Source organism: Ursus arctos, unplaced genomic scaffold (assembly GCF_023065955.2).
Source record: "Ursus arctos isolate Adak ecotype North America unplaced genomic scaffold, UrsArc2.0 scaffold_9, whole genome shotgun sequence".
Taxonomy (NCBI): Eukaryota; Metazoa; Chordata; class Mammalia; order Carnivora; family Ursidae; genus Ursus; species Ursus arctos.
The window spans coordinates 2,840,678-2,860,544 of record NW_026623111.1 but is presented as its reverse complement, the minus strand read 5'-3'; the positions used below and the strand labels follow the sequence as shown (position 1 = coordinate 2,860,544).

Here is a 19,867-nt window from a genome sequence, read left to right as displayed (position 1 = left end):
CACGTGGAGAGAGCAATCCGTTTTACTCAGTCTACTAACTCAAATGTTGACTCATCCAAAAATGACCCCTCCAAAAAAGCTCCCAGAATCACGTTTGACCAATATCTGGGCACCCCCAGCCCAGCCATGTTGACACGTAAAATTCACCATCACAGGGGTGATGAGAAAGTCTTGGACAAAAACAGCGGTGATGGGCACACACCAGGAACGTATCTAACGCCACTGAACGATACACACACAGGCAACTCAACAGTGAAGATTGTGTTGAATATATTTTATCACAATATTTAGAAACACACAAAACAGGTTTTTACAGTTGCCCGATTTTATAGGGTTTTAAAGAAGGAAGCTACGACACTCACTTTGGCAGAGCGAATGCTAAAATTGGAACCATACAGAAAAGATTAGCACAGCCCCTGCGCACGCAAATTTGTGAAGCATTCCATTTTTTTTAAAGCTATAATTAGCAAAACTGTTTCCATGACGCACCAAACCGGAGTTGGCAAACCGTGGGCAAAGGGCCCAAGAGCCCGCGTTCCTCACTCTCGGGCTGCACAGCCTCCCTCTGCCCTTGTGTCCGGGAAGCTGCCAGAGACAATGCCTGAGTGAACGGACATGTCTGTGTTCCAATAAAACTTTATTTGTAGACCCAGAAATTTATATTTCATCTAAAATTTTTGAGCCCCAAAACATTCTTCTTTTTGCTTTTTTTTTTTTTTCCCCAACCTTTGAAAAACAGGAAAACCATTCTCAAGAGGCCAGGTGTACAAGAACAAACACCGGGCTGGATTTGACCCACGAGCTGTCGCTCGCTGGCCCCTGACCCAAATAAATGGGACCCTCCAGGCAGGCACCAACCCCTAGCCCAGCGAGCGGGCTCAGCCACACATGGGGCACCTGGGGTGTCAGGGACCTGCTCTCATCACATGTGCCGGGCAGGGCAGGGCACCCACCACCGGGCAAGCAGCCAGGCCCTGGGGGACAGCGGGCCTGTGCCTGGGGGCTGGAAGGACCACGCATCCACGCAGGAATCTCACCCTGGACTGCGTCCTCCCCGACAGGCCACCCTCCCGCAGTGTCCTCCCGGCGTCTCTTGCTCCGACCCCCCACTTCAGCGTCTAGGGAGACAACGTCCACTGTTCCAGAGGGGCCGCCCATCCAGGTTTGCTGGGGACCGAAGGGTCTGCCAGGACTTTCGTGGCTCTCGTGGCTAAAACGTGGGCAGTCCCAGGGAAACCCAAGTGGGGAGTGCTGGCCACCCTACACGCCACCCGCAGACTCCCCTCGGGAGCCTGCCTGTGAGTCAGCAGAGGGAGGGGGCGGGCTGGGAGGGCGGGGGTCAAGCCTGGCACAGGTAGGTGTGGTTTACACGCCCAACGGAACACAAATGGCAGTGAGCACAACCAGACCACAGCAGGCACAGCAACAAGGCGCCCCCCCCACCCAGCGCCCAGCAAAGAGCACAAGGACAATCGCGTGTTTCTGAAGCACAGAACAGGTGAGATCGATCCAGGGGTCACCTACGCGGGAGCGCCCGGGAGGGGCAGAAGATGGGGAGGGGTCTGGGCTGTTTCTCCCTCCAGTCCTGAACCAGTATCGGTCTGCACGGTAGGCCCGCCCTGCGTGCGGGTCGGTGCCAGGTCTCTGGAGCCGCGCTGGGCTCTTCACGTCAGCGCACACACCGTCGTTATCCACGTGACAAGGCTTTATCAGGTGCCTCCGTGGGCCTGGCTGTGTGCCTGCTGCCGGGACAGAACCCTACTGTGTTGTGTCCCTCACCCCCGCCCCCAGAGCCCCCCGAGGGGTGGGTGATCTCAATTGCATGTTACAGACGAGAACGCTAAGACCAAAGAGGTGAGGTCAGTGTCCCCAAGTCGCACTCAGCCCCCCACCCATCTGCCTGACTCAGAAACAGCAGCCGGTCTGCAGCCTTTCCTGTGTGGGGGCGAAGGGCTTCTGCTGTCTGCCTTCCTCTCCAGAAAACCCCGGCCCTCACCGCAGACCCCAGACCTGGGAAGAGCCAGCGCCCCCGCACCCCAACTGCTGGCTATGCCAGCGACCAGCGTTCAGGCTACAAATACCCTGACAAGACGGGTCTTCAGTGTGAAATCACCGCCATCAGCAGGGCCTGGCAGCCCGGCCTCCCATTATAGCCAAATGAATAACTCCGTTTAGAGAAGTCGTTTGGGGCACTGCCCCAGACAATGACTCCTGTCAAAAGATTTACCGAAGCTCATGGGCAATGCGGCGGGAGGCCCCGTGGGCCTGGCCTCAGAGTTTATCAGCTCATGCAGAAAACAAAGATTGCAGCGTGGACCATTTTGCCGCTGAAATTCATGCCTTTTGACCCCAAATGGAGAGATAATCCCAGGGCTTGTTTCCACTTGAGCTTGGAGATGTAAATAGCTGGCTTTGAAGCAGAGCCTCACATTGGCCTCGGGTGGAAAGCAAAGTAGCCAGGGCTGCGAAGACCTCATTCCACCACTCTGCCCCCGTCAGACAGTAACCCCCGGGAGGGTTCTGTTTTACCACTGGGTGCTTGATAGAGCTTTTCGAGGAAGTCACATACTTGCTCCATTCCCATACTGAAGATTGCAAACTTGATCACGATGTATTTTCTCCTTGGCTGCCAGGAACCTCAAAAGTCCAGAAAAGCTTAAGTGTATCAGTAATGTTGGGCCTTTATAATATAATAAGTGCATTCTTTTTTATGCTAGTATTGTGGCTTCTATTTGGATTTTATCATGTTTGTTTAAAGTGCCTCATGCTATAAGCCCTTCAATTCCTCTGTCTGAAAAGTGGGGGGATGAGTAAAATAAAATAACAAAGCAGAGTGGAGAAATGAGGAGAACACAGGCTGGGGTCTGCTCACCTGCTTCTGGTTGTGACAGTGGATGGGTCATTTGACTCTTTGATGGTATGAACTCTCAGTTTCCTGCCTGGTGCAACTCTGGTTCTAGGTCAATGTGGACTCACCATTAACCACGCACCTGCTGATGGGTGCTCAGGATCCTCAACCAGGACTGTATCGGTCAGCTTTGCCTGGTAACAATCAGCTCCCAGATTTCACAGCTCACAGCAACAAACATTGATTTCTTGTTCTCAGTGGCTCAGCTGTAAGGACCCTTTCCGGGACCCAGGCTGAACCAACAGGCCCAGTTTGGGCCATGCTTTCCTGGCAGTGGGTAAAAAGGGCCAGAGGGCTGGAGAAAAGTCTGGAATGGCTCCTAAAGCTTCTGCTCAAACACATCTGCCCCCGAGCCACAGTCGGTGGGTGGGAAGTAGATACGGTTCCCCGAAGGGCTACAGCCACACATTAGCACCTCAGAGACTTGGCTGGCTGGCTTCCAGAAAGTGGACCAAGAGCCGAAAGCCATGGTATGATGTGCCGTGAAAATCCCAGAAGGGAAGCCCCGTGAGGGCCAGGCTCTGGCTGGTCCGCTCACCCAGCGTGGGAGAAAGACCCAGCACGCTGTAGGACTCCACAGAAAAGACTGGAAAGCACAGGCGATGAGCAGATAGCTGACCAGCTGAATGAGTCACCAGCAGGCCCGGGATGGGGCACGTGTGCTTGGCTCCACTGCTCGGGCTTCCCTCCTGCCTGCGGACCCGCCAGCACCTCTCGTGTAATAAGATGGGGAGACAAGAGCAGCAACCCCCCGGGACAGTGCATGTCAGCTCCTGGCACACACCAGGTGCATGGCAAGGGCGTGGGAAAGCGGTTTCCTGTGCCTTCAACCCCTTTGAGCATATGGTCCCATTTAAGCCGGACAGACCAGGTGACAGACACCAAATATGTGTGCATATTGCCATTGTAAGTTGGGATGATGACAAGGATAACAACCCATAGTCACAGAGCATTTACTGAGTCCCAGGCCCTGTCCTCGCAAGGTAGGAATTATCATCCCCATTTTACGGACAGGGGACTCGAGGTATGACAGCTTTAAATTTGTCTGTGAATTCTTGGACCTCCTTGCATGGAGAGGCAGGGTCATAGACCACACACATACACTCACACACACACACACACACACACACACACACACGTGCCTTGAATCTGGCTGTGTGATGATAATGCTTCCACCTTGCTCACCAGAACACACATGCCCAGAGCCCTGGCCTGCATGACAGAAGCTCCGTTCCCTGCAACAACCACACTGGGAGAAAGCACAGCCACATGGAGAGGCCAGGCCTGAGCGCTCTGGGCAACAGCCCTGGTCTTTGCAGCTCAGGCACCAACCACAGGGCAACAGGGCTTCAGATAATCCCAGCCCCCAGCCACTGAGGCACTCAGAGCCTCACTGCCAGGGCCCCCAACTTGGTGGAGCAGAGACAGGCCACCTGCACTGGTTCTTTCCAAAAAGATCGTTTCATGCTCCTGCTCTTGGGGTGGTTCCTTATGCAGCTACAGGACAGAGACTGGCCACCCTCACAAATCTGGAGCATTAACTCTGGTCCAGGGCTGGAGCAGAAAGTCAAGAGGCCTTACAGAGACTGCCCAGGAGGCCTGAGAAAGAGTGAGAAAATGCTCTGGGAAGAAGAAGGAGCCACGCTCTGCGGTGGCCCAAGGAGAGCAGCAGCCTCCAGCAACGAGAAGAAGAAGAGGAAACGCACCCAGTAACTCAGTGATCTAGCAGCCAGTGTCCGTGCAGGCCATGTAGTCAATATGTGAGGTGCTGAGGACCAGGTGGTGTCTGCTGCCACTCCTCACTCTGTACTCGAAAGGAACCGCCAGCAAGGCATGAAAAGACAGGCATGGCTGCATTCCAGTAACGCTCTGTTTACAAAACAGGCAGCGAGCTGGATTTGGCTCCTGGGCTATAATTCGCTGACCCTTAGTCTAATGAAGATTTCCAGGAAAAACATCGAAAGTGCCACCTCTCTTCTCCTGCTGCCTATGATTAAATGCAAGAGGAGAGGGAGGAGAGGTGACTGGCCAGCTGTTCAATTTTCAAGAAAAATTTAGGGAAAACATAAAGGAGCCATGACTTGCTAGGTTTGAAAATGAAGTGTTTCTCATTCTCAGCATGTCCACATTTGAAAATGTCTTCAAATTTTAAAATGCATCAAGTTTTAAAATGGCTTTAGAGAGAAGATCAAATCCAGAATGGGGCCGCAAGATTCTTTGTTAAGTGCTCAGAAAGATCGAAAGGAGATGCTCACAGATAAAGACCCTTTTCAGAACTTAACAGGTGTCCCCTTGACCCTCTCGCTTAAACAGTCTTTAAGAATCTCAAAATAGAGAAGAGCTGCTCTTACAGGAACGTGTGGTGGCTGTGTCTCGTCCAACAGACTGAACATCAGTAACCACCATAGGAAACCCACAAGGTCTGAAAGAGGATTTCACTGATGGAAACACAGCAGCCTGGATGACGAGGGATGGAGCGGGCAAGAAAACCCCAAGAAGCCCTTGCACCTTAAACTATTACAGGCAAGAAGCTGGGAAGGTCACTTAGTTGCAAACTAGTGGTGACAGGGCACCATCCAGAAGTGAGCCAACAGCCATGGAGAAGAACCCCCAGGAAGGATGAGTGGGGCTGGTCTTTGGAAGTGCCCTGAGCAGTGGCCTCCTTGGGCTCTGGTACCCCACTATTTGAATGCATCCTGTTGGGAGCCGCGGGTGACTGTCCCTTTAGTTTAGTCTTCAAACTAGAACCACATGGTGAGGCCTCTCCCACACCTGGGGCTGATGGGCACCATGAGACCCTGGCTCTGAACCTGTGACAGGTGAGACAGGGGGTTGTGGAAGGAAGTGAGTGTGACTTGCACGTGGGAGGAACATAAATAATTCCTGGTCAGAGGGCAGACAGGGGCTTTAAAACACGTTCACAAATTCTTTGAGGCCTCTCAGGTGGACAGGTGGAGGCCTATGACCCTATGGATGGGCTTGGGGCTTGCTTGAATTCAACGGAAAGTGGCAGAAGGGACACAGCACTCAGAAAGGTGACTCACCTTCCCCCTTACTCACTGATACTCACGTCTGGACCCCAAGCCTCTGTTAGACACAAGATGGGGTGACCCTGCAGCTGCCAGGCTGAGAGGAGGCTGGGCCACACAGAAGGGCCCCTGGTCCCAGTTAGCAGCCTTCCTCCTTGACGGGAGCACCTGTCACTGGCACATCCTCCCTTTTGTCCTCACCCATGATGGGAGTGTCACCACCCTCACCACCCACTCTTCACCTCTCACTCCCCATGCACGCCTCCCTTCCCACCCACCCCCACCTTCCTGCTGCTCCAGATCTCCATTTCCCACCCACCCCCTCTTCTGAGGTGACGTCCAGAGGCCCGGCTCTGCCCCCATCCTGCTCACCTGCCGGCCTCTCGGCCACACCCTCGGCGTTAGCGGCTCCAGGGCACTTGCAGGCTGTGAAGCTATTCTTGGGTCAACCCCTCCCCTATCCCCCCCCAAAGCCCACCCACTCCTACTTGGTGCTCTAGACCCTTCGGCCGCTTCATCTCCGCTAGTGGAGTCGGCGGTGTTGCCTCCCCCGCTCGCCCTTGTGGGGATATCACCTCACACCAGCATCTGGCTCAGGACCGGTACTCCTGGGATTTGGGTTGAATGGGTGAATGGAGAGCTTGGGGGTTAGCCAGGCCTCCATCCCGCCCCTGTTGGCCCTGCACTGGTCATGAGCCCCGTATGGGCAAGCTACTCCTCTTTGTGCCCCCTGACCCTGCGTGCAGAATGGGGTGACGTGGCCTGCCTTTCTCGGGTCCAGCCAGGGTTTGCTGAGCCTGCAGACCCAGCTGCTCCCAGAGGCCCTGCCCCCATCTCCATCCTGCCCCTCCGTTGTGACCTTGGCCCTCCGACTTGAGGTCTCTGAGGCTCAGTTTCCCATTTATGCAACGGATACCAGCTTCTGCGTGGGTGGTGGGGGAGGGGTCCCATGGGAGGGGGCTGGAGACCAACACCCGGGCGCCTGTGTACCTTCCTTCCCATGCTCTCCCCAGCTCATCGTCACGGCAGCCCTTCACGTCAGTGTGACCGCCCCCACCTCATAAACCAGGAACCATGGGTCAGAAAGGTAAAGTGGCCGTCTACACGGCAGGCAGAGGAGCGTGGATTTGAACCCAGTCTGTCTGGCTGCATTGGTTGGCCTGGGCAGGGGTTGGGGTCTTTCCTGGGAGTCTGATTGTGCCCTTTGGGGGTTCCTACAATGCACGGTGATGGGGTGGGTCAGCTACCCACACGCAGGAGTGCTGTGCAGGGCCAAGGCCATATGCCTGCATGCCCAGCCCCAGCTGCCCGGCACAGGACAGGTGTGTAATAGGCTCGGAGACTGCCGAAGAGGACAGAAAGACAGCCTCACAGGGTGGGCCAGCTGCCTCTCTGCACAGGTGAGGCACACTGACCCCCAGAGTCGCTAGACGATCGCCACTGCCGAGTGATGGCCGCTGGCCGGCCGTCACCCGGCGGGTGTGTAGGGCGGACCTGCCGTGCACACGGGGGCCTGGCCGAGCTGCGGAGAGCTCCCTCAGGGAGACGTCCTTGCTGCGGGGGGCCCCCAGTTACCACGCCTGCCCCAGGCCTGTATCCAGAGGTGCAGCGAGGCAGCCCAGGTCACAAAGCAATCTGTCCTCTCTACTCACCCCAGCCCCCCAGGGGCAGCACTTTCGAGCCGTCACTCACTGTAACCTGATCGGCGACGGGACAGGGGTCTGGGGCACCAAGACAAGAGAAATCTTAATTAGTGGCTTTCCTGGAGCAGCCAGAACCCCAGACATCTCTTAACTTGTCTGAGCCGGAAATCCGGGTTCCCCTGTGGATTGCTGGATGTGGGTGGCTGGCCTGGGCGGCTTTGCACGTGCGTGCGGGACATGGCCGTGGTCTGTGATGCTGCGGGTGGTGACGGCTCGCCTTGTGCGCCTGGGCCTTGTTTCCCTTCCCGGGATGCAGAAGAGAGTGCCCATGCCTGCGGGAGGTCACACAAGGAGGACAGTCCCTGGCAGGGACAGCGAGGGCAGCCTGGAGCCCCCCACGCGGCGTTCCAGCAGAGACTGGCTCCCCAACCTCCTGATGATTGGAACGTCCTGGGAGCTGTGGCAGGGGCTGGGTTTCCGGCCGAGCCCTGGATCTCTGGGGAGGGAAGCTAGTCCTCAGCTGGTGACGGACCTGGCAAGGTGGCCCATACAACCTCTTTAACCCAAAGCCCGTGAGCCTGACGGGAGTGTTCCAGCTGCCCTAAAGGCCAGGGGGTCCCCAGGCAGGCACGCCAGGGCAGAGACAGCCTGGGTAAACGCCTGCCCGCAGGGGTGCATGGCCCCCGGCAAGACGGGGCCCTGGCCAGCTCGTCCAGGCTTGGGAACACCGGGGCGGGGGGTGAGCTAAACTCCACTCAGGGGTCAGTGCAGCCATGACTGAGGATTACCGGGAAGTCGCCTCCCTTCCAGAGACGTCTCCACAGTCCCGTGCTGGCCCGTGAGTGTGCACTGGGCTGCCCCAGAGCCTGTTTCCTCCTCGGGCAGAGACCGTCCCTCTGACTGCGCTGGACTCTGGGCATATGTCTCCCCCATGATCCAGGCAGGGCAGCAAGAGCTACGGCAAAGCTCCAACGTTCTGTGAACGTCTTAAACACGCAAACCAAGGACACGCACCGTCCACACCACACACAGCTGAAGCATCTGACCTGCATCTGTGGGTGGGGGTGACCTCGAGGAGGGGAGGGTGGGGAGGGAGAGGGCGCCTCAGCTGAGTCTGTGAAGCTTGATTTCCTGAAATAGAAAAAGTGCGTGAAGCCAACATCTCTGTCAGTGATGACAGCGGTGGCCGCTGGGCCCCCTGAGGACTCAGAAGTGCATCAGGTCTGCAGGTCGCTGGGGGGGAGGGGACTCAGGACGTGGGGTTGCTCCCGCTGCTGGCGCCAGCACTCACTTCCTGGGTGATCGTGGGCAAGTCGCTTCAGGGCCCTGTCCTGCAGCTCCTGGGGACAGAGCCGGCCATTGAGCTAGTTCTCCTGCTGACATAGCACAGTGACCTGCACAGACGCCGCTCGCAGAGCGCTTGACCAGGGCTGGGACTGGGAGTGAGGCGCAGCTGCATGGAGAGGAGACAGGCGAGCCTGGAGAGGTAGGGTCTGCAGGGAGAAATCGTGGGAGGTTGAGCTCAGTGTTCGGGAGAACGTCAATGTCCAGGGATGAGGGGCTGTGGTGAAGGTACGAGGCCCCCATCACTGGAGACATGTTCCCTCCCACCTCAGGGCTGCTGTGGAAGGTTCCCTTCTGGGGGCCAGGGGGCACCAAGGGAGGCTGGAGGAGATGGAGCTGCTCCCTCGGACCCTGAAATCGTTCCCTGGAGGGCCCTGCCTGGCTCCTGGCGACGCCATCTGTGCGCCTCCTCTCTGGCCTGGCTGAGCCTGGGGTCTTGGCAGGACCTCTCTGGAGCAGCTGAGGTCATGCCCCCTGCCCTGTCCAGATGGGCCTGGGCCGACCCCATCCGCAGCAGACAAGGACAATGGCCCCTGTTGTTGGTCGGCCGCCCTCGGCCACATTCTCCAGGGACCTAGTGACCCTGAACAGGGGCTGTGAAGAGGTCCCTGCTGACTCAGCAAGATGCCCACTCGCTAATGAAGGGCCGTTGGAAAGGGCCTTGACCTTGGTCAGCAGGCAGGAGCCCTCCATCCAGGAAAGAGACAGGTGGTGATGTCACTTCCTGCCCCACCTGGAGTGCTTGCCCAGCCACATGGGAGACAACAGCCAGGGGTCAGCGGGCACAGACAGCAGGTCTGGGAGCTAGAGCCACGAGGGGAAATGGGTCCGAGATTTAAAGCAGGCAGTGTTCCCATGGATGAGGGACATAGCGGTGACCTCACCATCCAAGAAATGAAAGCCAGGACCGAGGGCATCCCCAGACGCTATGCGAGGGCAAAGTTGCCCTCACCCCACCTGGACACCAAGGAAGGCTGCCCAGAAGAGTGACCTGGGTCTCGTCTCCAAGGATGGCTAGCCTTAGCCAGACCTCACAGACGGAGGTGGAGACTCCAGGCATAAAGCTGCAGACAAGCATTCTTAGGCACAGGGGCTGGTGAGCTGACAAGTCATTTGTCATGACTGTAGGCTGGCCTCCCAGAGGCTGGGCCTGAGTGGGGCAGTGGGGGAGGCACGAAGGGGATGAGCCAGGGAGGGGAGCGCCGGATGTGTTAGAAACAGCCCTCTGGGTTAGAGGCCAGAAAGCCAGTGAGGGGACAAAGGACGGTCCAGGAGAAGGTGGGGAGGGCGGGACAGACACAGGAGCCAGGAGCAAGGCCAAGGCGTGGGCTGGTGATCGTCCACGTAGAGGGGGTCCAGGAATGCTCGGATCCCTGCAGGACACCGGAACAGAGATCCCGAGGCAGGAAAGCACAGAACGTGGGGGGAGTGATAATAGGTGCACATCTCCCGGATTGTAGGAAATGAAGTGGGAAGACCTAAGACAGGAAGGCCGAGATGGCCTGACTGGGGACCTTCGATGGGAAAGGGTACTCCAGACAGGGCTTGGCTTCCCTAAGGGGAGGGGGCTGGAGGGGGTGTAACCTGGACATGATGGAGGGTCTGGGGTTCACATACATGAGGATAGGCAGCAGTGACCAATCACTGTGACTTCCTGCCTGCTTCAGGTCCCAGAACCCGACGCTCAGGCTCTGGCAGTCCCATGCTGTCTCATGCTGTTCCATACGATGACACGCTGTTCCTTCTGGCCACTATAGGGATGGCCCCACACCCACAGACAGAAGGAGTTACATTCCTCCGCAGGTACCTGTCACATGGGAGCTGCGTGACTTCGGGCACTCCGCTTTCCTTCTCTGAGATGCAGTCCCCTCTCCCGTAAAATAAGCCTTACATAATCTCTGCCTTGCTCTCCTCCCAGGGCCGTTTGGAACCATACATAACGGTACAAAAGTGCTTTGTGCTGCCCCGGAATGGACACAATGACACTCTCCACGGTGACACCCTCTTCTGCAGGAGAGCTCAGATGCTCTTTCCAACACACATAAGACGCTTACAGACCTCGACAACCTACAGGTCCAAAAATACGCCTCCACAAATTTCAGAGAGTAGGTGTTACTCAGACTATGTTCTCTGACCACAATGCAATTAATTTGCAAATGAACAATAAAAATGTGATTTAGATGCATGTACGTAAGAATTTGAAAAGTTTAGACACACTGTTAAAAAACTCATGAGTTAAAGAGATTACGATAGAGATTACGAATTACTTCGTGTGAATGAAAAAGAAAGCATTCTGTATGGTTGGTTTTTAGAGGTGTATTTGTAAGCTATGCGTTTATCACAGAACAGGAAAACCTAACAAAAACAAGTTACATGTTTAACTAAAGGGAAGAATAGAATGACAGCAGCTATAAAGAGAATATAAGAGAAGTAAAGATGTGAGGATAAATGGATTAAATAGAAACTAAAGAATGAAGAAATGATCAAGGAAAGCAAAACGTTCAGGAAATCTGATCAGAAAACTGTCTGGCAAGACTGAACGTGAGAAACAACCTAGGAAGGAATATCAGTAGGCGTGAAGCAGGGGCACGGCAGGTACAGGGCAGGTTTAGAAACTGTGAAAGAATTATGTGATCAACTCTGTGGTAATAATTCTGTGCAAGCACAGTGCACAATTGCCGCAAAGAAAAATTAACCACCAAAATCAATTCAAGATGAAACAGCCGACAGACAACCCATGCAGATGTGGACTGATTAGCAAAACTCACACCTCCAAACCACAAAGACAGCCACGGAGCCTAGACAGGATTACATCAAGACTTACTAAACCTTCGAGGAACAGACGATCCTCCTGACGTGGGCTCTGCTTCATAGAATAGAGGGAAATGGGACATCCGTTCATTTTCTGAGGCTAGTATAACCTACGGCTTAAAGCTAAATGACATTTCATGAAAAGAAAATTCTACATCAATTTCAATTAAAAATATAGATGCGGGCGCCTGGGTGGCTCAGTCAGTTAAGCATCCAACTCTTGGTTTCAGCTCAGGTTATGATCTCAGAGTCGTGAGATCAAGCCCCGCACCAGGCTCCACATTCAGGGGGGAGTGTGCTTGAGATTTTCTCCCTCTGCTTCTCCCCCCAATCATGAACCCACGCTCACTCTCGCTCTCTCTCTCTCTCAAATAAATAAATAAATAAATAAATAAATAAATAAAGCTTTTAAAAACTATATAATGCAGGGGCTCCTGGGTGGCTCAGTCATTAAGCATCTGCCTTCGGCTCAGGGTGTGATCCTGGCGTTCTGAGATCAAGCCCCACATCAGGCTTCTCCACTGGGAGCCTGCTTCTTCCTCTCCCACTCCCCCTGCTTGTGTTCCCTCTCTCGCTAGCTGTCTCTCTCTCTGTAAAATAAATAAATAAAATCTTTAAAAAAATAAAAAAAATAAAAACTATATAATGCAAAAAAATCTTAAGGGAAAGATTGGCAAATCAAATCTAGAAGGGTACTCGGATGACTACAGTATGTCCCATAAACACAAGGAGAGTTCTCAGTTCAAAAGCTAAAGAACAATGGTGTGTAAGAGATGGAAGGAGAAGGGTGGTATCTTCCCAGATGTCAAACCAACAGTATAGCTCCACCTCCACTGATGATTTCATTTTCAAAATTCTTAACAAACCATGAATAGAATGAAGTTTCCTTATTTGGATAAACTCAGACAATATATAGGCTAACTTTTGCTGAACCAAAAGTCCCAAAGTATATTGGGAGAAGATGGGAGTTTGTTTGTGTGACATGTAACAATGCGGGGAAAGCAGCGGTCCTGGCCAGGTAGGTGGCTCTGCTCCCTGAGCTCACCCAGAAACACTGGCTCCTCCCATCTCTATGTCCACACACCCTAGCATGCTGTCCTCACCTACTTGGTCAAAGTGGATTACCATCACCATCATCACTTTCACAGAAAGGGAAAGAGGAAAAGTGGTAAGGCATCTGCACACACCACTTTTCCCCAGATCCATTGATGAGACTCAGTCACATGGCCAGACCAAGATTGAGAAATATAGTTTTCATCTGTGTAGCCATGTGCCCTACTAAAACCCAAGGGAGTTCTAGAAGGGAAAACTAAGGGCAAGTGGGTAAAAGGGGCCAGTTTGTAGATTCTACCACACTTGATAAAAACTATTTATCAAAAAATAGAGAAAACACTATACTTAGTCATTACATTTTCCAAGTATCCTAATCAAAGTCAGGGTTAAGGCAAGCATGCCCTCATGTCACTTACACTCAAAATTGTACTGGTGTATCTGACAATGCAATAGGACAAGAAAAAAAAAATCAAGAGGCAAACATTGGAAAATACTCTGTCCACACAGGAAGTCCAAGATAACCTATAGACAAACTGGCATAAGTAGTACAAATAATTATACAGGTATAACTAATAATCAGCAAGATTGTTGGATACAAAAGCAATGGAATTCCTAGATGCCATTAATAATCAATTTAAAAAATTGAGAGAAGATCCCAATTTTAAGCAAACAAAACTATAATCAGAACTGTGCATGGGGCGCCTGGGTGGCTCAGTCCTTAAGTGTCTGCCTTTGGCTCAGGGCGTGATCCCGGCGATCTGGGATCGAGCCCCACATCAGGCTCCTCCTCTGGGAGCCTGCTTCTTCCTCTCCCACTCCCCCTCCCTGTGTTCCCTCTCTCGCTGACTGTCTCTCTCTCTGTCAAATAAATAAATAAAATCTTTAAAAAAAAAAAAAAGAACTGTGCAAGATGTTTCCAGAAAAGTTATGAAATATATCATACTAATGGATATGAAGACTCATATCATAAAGATGTCAATTCTAAATTAGCCTATAGAGTCCATGAAATTTGAATAAAAAATTCTAGCAAATGTGTTCCCATGAGACTTGGAAAGCTTGGATAAAAGGATAATGGAAGAGAAATGGGCCAAAATAACTTCAAAAATTTTTTTTTCTTTCAAGATTTTATTTTTTTGACACAGAGAGAGAGAGCAAGAGCATGAGCCAGAGGGAGAGGCAGAGGGATGGAGAGAAGCAGTCTCCCTGCTGAGTAGGGAGCCCAATGGGGGCTCAATCCAGGACCCTGTGACCATGACCTGAACTGGAGGTAGACACTCAACCAAATGAGCCACCCAGGTGCCCCTACCTTCAGAAGTTTTAGGAAATAAAACATTGCAATGAGTTACTTTACATTTATAGTAATACAAACATGTGGAACCGGTCAAGATGAGACACAAAGACAGAACAAACCAGGAAGCTCAGAAATAATGCATCTATATCTGGAAACCCGACAGAGGCAGGAACACAAACCATCAAAGTAAGGACAGGTCATTCCACGGTGCTGCTGACTGTGACTGATGGATTTCCACATGGAAAAAAGATCAAATCCCTACCTCACACCGTATACAAAGGTTGATTTCTGATGGATTAAAGACACAATTGTAGAGAGAACTATAAAACTTTTAAAAGAAAATATCAACTAATATGTTTATCACCCCAGAGTAGGGAGGAATCTTTAAACACAGCACCAAAAAAAAAAAAAAAAAAAGGGCAAACCAAAAAGGGTGATCTTAACCACTTAGACCTAACCCATTGGCCCAAGCAAGTCCTGGCCTCCTGGTTGGGCGGCGGGAAACGACTCCACCAGCAGAGGGCAGGAGCTGCAAAGTCACATGGCAAAGCAGTAGATGGAGACAGAGAAGGGTGGGGAAGGGGGACCATTTTTGCCCCCGTCATCCAGGCCTGGTGTTGGCAGTCGGGGACGGGCATTCAGAGGAGAAGTCTCTGAGCAAGGTGATGGAAAGAGAAGAGTAGGAACTGAAGGAGGAGGTGAAAGGCGGGCAGGGGTGCACACGTACAGCTCTATAGACCCAGGCCGGCTGGCCTGCCCCACAGCTCAGCCAGCCAGCACCCGGGGGGGGGGTGTCCGCATCCTGATCTAAGGAGAAAGATTCATCACTAGAACGCTGACCTTACTGGTGAGGGTGTTTTGGATTTATCCCCATCTCTTTCCAAAGTGACTGAACACAAAACAAGACTACAATCTCAGTGAAATAGGGCAATTAAGACGAAAATAGAAACCTTAAAAAGCATGGGCAGGTTCTGGGGTGCAGGCGTGGCGTCGGGCTGCCTCTTCCCCGCTCGCCCGCTTCGAGCATCTGGCACCTGACACTGGGGAGTGTGCGCGGGGAGAGAATGGAGACAGTGGGCGCCAGCCAGCACCTGGGCGGGCACAGAATGCTGGCGGCCGCTGGCTTGGAAATCCGAGCTTGGAAGCCACAATGAAAAGGAAACGTGTAGAGTCCACCTTTCAGGTTCTGGCCGGTTGGTCTGCAGAGATGAGCGCCCCCGTGTTCACCCGGAGAGCTTTGAGGACTGAGGTGGTCATTAATCATTCCCTTCAGCAGCCCTGCTGGGCACCGGGGGTGATGAAGATTTGGCCCCCGCTCTGCAGAGCCCTCCCTGCATGGGTGAGGGGCGCTGGCGGGGTGCAGGGGACACTGGGGGCCCTGGGGTGCAGGGGCTTTGGCTGTAAGTGTCTGAAGGTTTTCCAGAAGCAGCCAAATGGCTTGTGTGCCAGGGAGGACATGAGCAACGTGCATTCTCATCTTCATAGAACTCCACAGGCGTCTCGGCAGTCGGTTTCAGGACCTGGAGCATTTCTGACAGTCCCTTTGACTTGTTCCCGCAACCTCCACGCTGAATTCATCGGGTCACCCAGACCAAGAACACAGAAGTCGCCCTTGCTGCCCACCCAACAGGCCTCCAGTCCCCCAAAACTACCTTTCCTGCCCGCCCACTCCTCCATGCCCACGCGGCTGCCCCCCTGTGACCCTGCCATCCCAGTGCCCCAGATCCTCGCAGACCCCCCCTGTCTGCTGGTCAGACAGACTGGTCACCTGTCCTGGACTCACCCCCAGGCCTCCCTCCACCTGCTGCCAGCAAGCATCCCAACCAGCATCCGCTTGGCTTCCTCCACCGCACAAAATCTAGCACAGGTGTCCATCGCCTGCTGGACAAAGTCCCCTTTCTGAACCAGGGATTCACGGTCCAGGCAGACCTCTCCAGACATACCTCTGGCCACATTCCCTGCCCCGACGGCCCCCGAGGTCCACACCAGCTTGATAATCCTGTTTTGTCTCCACTGTTCCCAGGACCTTGTCCATATAGCAAGTTTCTTATTAAATTTTAGAATGTCTGAAGCAACACCACCTCCAGGAAGCCTCCTGGATGCACCAAGACTTTGTGCTGCAACTGGTTGACCACCAGCCCCTGTGCTCTCTGAGTGCAGGGCTGATGCCCAATCCATTTCCATGGCCCAGTGCCTGGAATGCAGTGAAGGAGGGGGAGGTGGGGAGAGACTAGAAGCTTCTCCTCAAGAGGGTTGGCTGGAATGTGGGTGAAATGAAGGAGCCCGGCTTGGTTCCGACAACCTGCACGTACATCGGGCACTGAAGCTGGCGCCGTTGGCTTCACCAGGGAAGGGAGTGCTTGCCTTTTGGAGAATGCCAAGCATGGCCGCACTTGCCCTGGGCCCCGCAGGGCTTCCCGAAGCTGCTCTGACCCCCACATAACATGACATCTCTGCTAGGCAATTGTGGTCTGGACTCAGCATGACTCCCAGCTTGTGGAGAGGGTGAGCAAGGTGCAGGACTGCAGGGCCCCCTCGTCTGAGCTCTTCCAGCACAGGTGAGGCACTAGGTCACACAGCAAGACTGGCAGCCTCTCAGGGCCTGTCCTCAGCCAGTACTCATTCCTCTGTCTCTGGTATAAATATAGGGCATCCACCCCCCACCCCGACCGGCCACCATAGAGTCCTTCCCTCTGCCTCTTTCTGGACCTCCGGTGGGCCAGAGCCTCAAGAGCCCCAGGTGGAGGCCACGGGCCTGGCAGCACATGGGGAAGACGGGGTCTGGCCCCAGGTCTGCAACAAGAGGGCTGGTGGCCAGGAGGGTGAGGGTCTAGGGAATAGAAAATGCACGGGAAGGGAAAACTGGGGGGAGGCCTGGATTGGAGAGGGGCTGTCACCAAGGAGGGGCTTCCACCAGCTTTGGACAAACCCTGCTGGTCCCCAGGCTGGCATCAGGCCAGGCAGGGGCCCTTTCGAGGCCCTCTACCCCTCCTGTCCACCCCAGCCCAGACGGGAGGGCCGGCAAGGTATCACCTGCCCCGCAGGTGGGGGCCAGGGAAGGCAGGACAGAAGCCACTCCTTCGGGGAGACCCAGCTCCCTTCTGCCTGCACTCCTGTTCTGTGGGTCTGTGCTACGGGGATGCCGGCCGTCTCCCTTGCAGAGGGTCTAGGAATTACTGAGCAGGGGCTGCCGAGGGCACAGTGCTGCCACAGCCCCACCACCACCACCCCCCACCCACCCCACCCCCCCGCCGCTAACTGAATTCTTCCCCGGGCTGCCGGCTGCGTGGAGACCTGTCAGCTGCTAAGCCCCTGATGATAAGCCCTGGCATTTCCGCCACAAATCCTTGGCACCCTCTCCCCGGGCCGCTCACAGTTTCCTTATGGTGTCGTCCAGGGCTCCATTAAACCGAGCTTATAATTAAGGAAATGTGATCGGAAAATTAGCTGATGTGTGAGACCGAAGCCTCGGTACAGTCACAAAAGACAGTGTCTCCTGCGCCCTGATTAGCCCGCTCAGCCCGACGCGAGGTTAAACGGAAGAACGCCCGGATTAATCCAGATTGACAATTATGACCACTTTTTTCTCCAGCACGGAGCTTTTCCCCGTGGCTCCCTGCCAGGAAGGTATTGTGTTCCGAGACGAAAATACTTTTCATTTTTTCTACAATTTCCGTTTAAAAAGTTCCAAATGTTCAGCCACATGATGCGAAACTGAACTTCGACAAAATCCTACGGGGTTTTGACGGTGGAGAAAATGCGAGGGTCTGATCCCCTGACCCCAAGCTGACGGAGGATACAGTTTCAAGCCTTTCTTCTCCGCCCGCTCCCCACCAGCCCCAAGGAGACGGGGCGAGCTGGATCCTCGCGGAAGACGGCAGAGGCTTCGGTGGGGGCGGAATCCATGGGCCCCGGTGTGCAGCTCTCCAGGGGCGGGCCTGCAGTCTGGAAGCAGGAGACCCGGGGGCCAAGCGCTGCTTCTGCCCGGCTCGGCTTCCTTGACCTAAATTAAACTCAGTAAATCATCGTGATGGGTTCTCTAGATGCACAATTAACTCGTTTAATCCTCCTGAAAACCGCATGGGGCGAAGCTCTTACAAAGACCTTCTAAAGATCTTTTTAAAATAAAGCTCTTATTTCCCCTTTGCAGATGGGTAAACTGAGGCCCAGGGGGCTTAACTACCGGTGTTCAGGCCCCTCAGCAAGCACGCGGTAGAGGCTGAACTGGAGCCCGCGAGACCCGAGAGACCCGAGAGGCTTGGCCTGGGCAAGGTGTCTCCAGGTGCGGGCCCTAGCTGGGACCCGAGGTCCGTCTACGGTATGCTCCTTCATCTGAATTCTGTAAATGGGGAAGGGAAGCTGGTGGCCCAGAGGGAGCTTCGAAGGGTTGGCCCTCAGGCCTAGTGTCCCCGCCCTCCCCCCCCCCCCCCCGCGCCCCGGGGACAAGTGCGCGAGGTCACCTGTGCCCGTCCAGCCTGTGGCCCAGCACCGGGCATGGAGGGCCTCAAAGACAGCCATCGACCTGGCTAAAATCCGTCAGAGGCAATCACCCTGAGCTGTGAAGATGTTCATTGTCCATTGCCAGGTTTTTAAAAGTGAGCAGGACAAAGTCGTGTGCGTCCCTTGCAGCCTCTGCCCTAACGGCCGACGCGGGAGACACGGAGCGCGTCCACACGGCAAGCGATGCGGGAATCAGTCCAGGACCCTGGCGCCTCGCCGACTGGGGGGCTCTATCAATGACTCATCGGTTGTAGGGGTCCGGGCTGTGTCCCGAGCCTGACGGGAAACTGGGGCCACGTCGGCCTGGTTCACCTCAGGGTCCATGGCACCTGGCTCCCCATGCCTCCCTTGGGTCACCTGTCTGTCTAAAAGGGGGCGCTAAGGGGGTGAGAGGTTACAGCACCCTGCGGGCCCGGGCCTCTACACCCTGATGCCCCTCGGCTGAGCTGGAGAAGCAGCAGCAGACCCCACCCCCCAGAGCGGGTGGGAGAGCTGGGAGCATAGGCACCACACAGAGAAGGCAGGGAGGCTGGGGAGGCCTCGGGACCAGCACAAGGGGACCTCCAAGCCCTGCCCCAGGAGCTCCGCCCAGCCACAGCCAAAGCCAGGCAGGAGGCACCCAGATGGCCATGCTGGGTTTTCTCGGCGCCCCTCCCCCCAGGGGCTCGTCCTGTAGGATTTGAGCCCAGGGCACCCCGCAAGCATGAGCGGCTGCCTGGCTGGACTTTTACAGGCCCCCAGGCATCCTCCCCCCACCCCGCCCCAGCTGGGCAGACTCCCCTCTGCTTTTCATCCAGTCTGAGGCCCGGGGCTCCGCCAGCTAGCAGCTTCTCTCCCATCGAGGCTCCAGGTCACCCCTCAGCGGATCGTTCAGGCTGAAGTCAGAATCTCCCCCCAAACGCCCCACTAATTCAGACCAGGCCCGACTGCTGGACTCTATCTGGGGAGCCTCGAGCAGTCACAGATACAACGCATCAAATGAGGAGCACGTTTGCTGCACTCGGCCCCTAACAGACGAACGGAATTCTAGACTCTCGGGGGTGGAGAAGACCTTAAAAGTCACCCCTTCCCCTCCCCGTCTACCCCCCCCCACCCAGGGCTCTGAGCTCCCCCACATGCCTGAGAAAACGTAACACCAACACTCAGCCTCTCACACTCCTCCAGGAATGGGGAGCTCACTACTTCACAGAGCAGCAGGCTTCTACCACCAACAGATGGAACAGGTGTCTCCCCTGCAGTCCTCGGGCCGCCACACGGCGTGTGCACGGCCCCTCCTCTCTGCCGCAGC

The 19,867-nt window shown here is 54.8% G+C and overlaps 1 pseudogene; it reads left to right on the top strand.

Moving 5' to 3' along the window:
• Positions 1-356: 356 nt before the first annotated feature.
• Positions 357-452, top strand: LOC113245766 (U6 spliceosomal RNA; annotated as a pseudogene).
• Positions 453-19,867: the final 19,415 nt, after the last annotated feature.